Here is a 4,485-nt window from a genome sequence, read left to right as displayed (position 1 = left end):
CTAACAACTGGGGAGAGAGTTCAGAAAACCATAAATATTTGTTGCAATAAAAACTGTGAATTTGCTTCATGGTATTTATGGACTCTTTTCTCAGCTTTCCTCAAACATTCATATGAGCAACTTTCTGTTTGTAGAAATAGAGTGTTGGGAATACTCCTGAAAATATTTTTTTACACAAAAAGTGTTCACTGGTGATTTTGAAGTTTTTTGCAGGCCTGGAAATCATCCAGTCAGGGAGAAGAAATAATATCATGTGATTTAAGCGATCAGTCAAACAGAATGAATAATTAATTACAAATGGCAAATAAGTGAAAAAATAGTTTGGGTGAATAGGTCATGAGCCATCCCTGGGCTGAAACACGTTCAGGTAGGGACTGAAACAAAGTCTGGTGAAGTCAATCAGCTCACAAATCATGTGTCAAATAATTTTGAACAATGAACATATATTAATAAGAGTTGGTCTGTTCATAGATAAATCACAAATAAAAAATGAAAAATTATTTATTGCAAACATATCATTCAGTTCTAACCTCTTCTATATCTCTTTGGAAACTAGACAGAGCCACCTGCCAAAGAAATAGAAGAAAGGTACTACTGCTCTAAGATGCAATATCTTTTTAAGTAGGGAGGAATGGTTTGGGAGAATGATCCAAATCTTGCTGTCCTACCAAAGGAAGTTAACTGTAGCCCATACTGGAATAAAACCTAATTCTGAAATCTCAAAATCCTCTGTGAAATGGAATTACCATTTTCTGGCCAAGTCCACAGTTAAACAACACTCATCCTGCCACTGAGGCTTTTGTGTAGTTGATGCCATTTAGGCAGCAATGTGTTTATTTAGGAGTATGTTGTTTGAAGAACATTAGGGTGACCAGATGTCCCGATTTTATAGGGATAGTCCAGATTTTTGGGTCTTTTTCTTATATAGGCTCCTATCACCCCCCACCTCCGTCCCGCTTTTTCACATTCGCTGTCTGGTCACCCTAAAGAACATTGACAGGAGGATTGTGTGCTGTGAATCAAAACCCTGACTGACTGTTTTATTTCATTATATATCAGACAGAAAAAAGCTGCAATCTTTACAAAATTAAATTTAGAAATTCTAGACGCAGCCTGCAACAGCTGAAGTTTATATTTGGAAATAAGTCATGCACTTACTAAAGAGTTTTTAAAACAAGAGTAATCTTGTGAAAGCAGTTCTTTGATAAGACAAACAATACAAAAAATAGCAAGAGAAATTTCCCCACTCCTGGCAGAGGGACACACCCTGTATGAACATAACTGTTGCCATCTGGTGTATGGTGAGTCAGACTACTATCCTCGTCCTGCCAGATTTATGTGACATGCAGTCTTAAGATCAACAACATTAAAGTCTGATTTGTCATGTATCTAACATTTTCTAAGGCCATCTTCTCCTAATATGACTTGAATATTGCATGTTAATAAACCCACTGAGGGGTATTCAGTTGGATCTGCTATCTATACCATTAATGTGATTATAATAAAATAAATAAATAAATAAAAATAAGTAAAAAAAAAAAAAAAAAACCACACAAACAAAAAAGCCACATATGGCTTATGTTGTCAGAAGTGCCTGGTAATAATGGGTGCTTCAGTTTTTGGGTGCCTAATTTAAGGCAATTTAAAGTGATCTGTGTTTCTGATTTTCAAAATGTTGAGTGCCCAACAATTGAAGGTAGACAAAATCACTAGTTTTATGTATGTGGGGCCAGATTTTCTTAAGTATTCTGCACCCACAATTGTGACGAGATTTCAGAAGAGCTCAGCTCCCATTTAGGTACCCAAATGATGTCCAGATTTTCAAAAGTGCGCTGTGCAGTCAGTGCATGCAGGCTTTATGGGAGGTGTCAGCAATATTCAGATAATACTGTATCTTATCTTCACTTCTAGTCTGTTTTCCTGCATTTGTCAAAGTTGTTAATTGTAGCCTTTTTAAAACAAAATTATCTGTCTTCAGCCCCATTCATCATTGGACAGGATAACCTTACAGGTCTTAGCTTCAGCACTCAGCAGGCTCTGAGGTTTTGACTCCCACAAAATCCTTGGGAAAGAACAGATCTCTTACTTTTCCACTTACTAGTTCTTTTCTTAAGGTTACAAGGCCTGGTCCTAAAGACAGAGATATTTTACCACTAATTATTATGGCCCAATCTTCTGAGATTGCTAGGTGCCCTCATTCTCAGTTCTTCAGTGAAACTGGGAGTGTTCTGCACACACATGAACAGGCCCTAGTTACTTTTTCTCAGGTGTTCTTGGAGCCTCACACTTAATAATTCTCAATTCTTTTTTTGAGGAAAAACAAACTGGGATATTAAAACACCAAAACTTTAGTTACTTTAATTTTAAATTTACGAATATAAGTGTTCAACAGTCAGTAGAGGAAAAATTATTGTCCATAGTAATAATTTGGCTGCATAGCACATATGTTATATTTTCTATTTCTGTTATTCCTTTAAAGATGAACCGTCCTATACTAATATATGTGTAGTTAAAGATATAACATAAAATATAGAGGATATGCAGCACAGCTGAGTAAACAGTATCATAACATTCTCATTTCCTGAGTCAGAGCACTTAAATTAGGAACATTTATATTCATGTACTTTCTTGATTTTAATATGTAATTAACATAGATATCTGTTATGAAACATTTACTTACTGCATAGTTTATTTTCAAAGTTGAACATAGAGAACAACTTAGTTTGTCCTTTCAGTTATTTCCTAATGTTAAAGTCTCAAACTTTATTCGTTTTATTGTTGGGCACAGGCTGCCAGCTTTCAGTATGTATAATTTGTACATAGTGTTCATTTTATTTTAGAACATACAGTTTCAACAACATGGTTTGTCTCATCTTAAGAACCAATACAAAGGGTTATCCAGATCAGATGATAGCCAGGCTGCAACCTGATACTGTGAAACAATGGTGTTGTACTCTGATAACCACTAGCTGTTTAGTCTGACAGAGGGCCAAATCCTTAGATTTACTCAGTTTGTTCTTACTGATGTGAGTGACATCTTTGCCTGAGTAAACACTGAGGAAGACCAGGGTAAGGACAAAGTCCAACAAAGAATATGCATAGACTGAAGATGTTGCAGATGCAGCCATAAAAACTGGGACATCTCCATGTGTAGCAATACTATTAACCCATGGATACCATGGTTTTTTTCACACAGACTTTTATACCTGCTATACTGGTGCTCTCTGATGTCATCCCTGGAAGTAATAACTCCAGACTATTTTGCTTCTGGGCATCACTTCACACTATCAATAATGGTGATAGGTCAGTGTATTATAACATCATTCTTGGAAATAAACATTTTTCAGGAATTTTTTAGACAGTGACATCAAACTGCAGTAGTTTACAAGTACTGGATGTATTCCCATGAGTAAAGACAGAAAGCAAGTATTTACTAACCTGGATATGATAATTATTTAAGCTTAATCAAGTAATGTTTGTACAGCTCTTTGTGATTCTTACATGAAAGGTGTTACAGGGGCACAAAGTGTAAAAAATTAATAATTAATTACTTATTAATAAGGCTACGATTTAGTCACACAGAAGTACATGGAGGTAATGGAAGTAACGGATTATATGACTTCCTTGACCTCCGTGACAAACATGGAGTCCTATTAATTAGGATTTTCCTAACAAAAAATATAAGGACAAAATGGTAGTTCCTACTTAGGATCAGGGGCGGCTCCAGGCACCAGCGCACCAAGCACGTGCCTGGGGCGACAAGCCGCGGGGGATGGCCTGCCGGTCGCTGTGGGGGCGGCAGTCAGGGAGCCTTCGGCGGTATGCCTGCAGGAAGTCCGCCAGTCCCACGGCTTCGGCGGCAATTTGACGGTGGGGACACCTAAGGTGCGGGACCGGTGGACCTCCCACAGGCATGCCGCCGAAGGCTCCCTGACTGCCGTGCTTGGGGCGGCAAAATACATTGAACCATCCCTGCTTAGGATGTAGGCAAGCACACACATCTTACGCGCGCGCACACACACACACAAACATGCAAATAAACATGAACAAGCCCTAGTGTGTGTATAAAAACAGATACAGTACACTGGAGGCCTGGACAAAACCAACCACATACTGCAAGCATGTCTCCATGAGAGTTTATGGGGTACAGCTGGCTTGACATGTTTTTGTAATTGAAAAGACTATAACATCTGGTCCTTGGGTTATTACTCTTACATCAAAGAGTCATGATATGAAGTCTACTTTTTAATCATCCAGAGATTTCTGATAATGAAATAGGGAGAAATATTTTTTTAGAATAGCCTAGGGTTACCATACATCCTCTTTTTCCCGGACATGTCCAGCTTTTCGGCAGTCAAACCCCCGTCCAGGGGGAATTGCCAAAAAGCCGAACATGTCGGGGAAAATGGCAGCTCTGCTCCTCCCCGACTCTTCGGCTCTGTTTAAGAGCCGGGCTGCCCGAAGCCGGTAGCGCTCGGGCAGCCC

The sequence above is a fragment of the Trachemys scripta genome, chromosome 1 (assembly GCF_013100865.1).
Source record: "Trachemys scripta elegans isolate TJP31775 chromosome 1, CAS_Tse_1.0, whole genome shotgun sequence".
In the NCBI taxonomy this organism is placed as follows: Eukaryota; Metazoa; Chordata; order Testudines; family Emydidae; genus Trachemys; species Trachemys scripta.
This window is presented reverse-complemented; position numbering follows the sequence as displayed.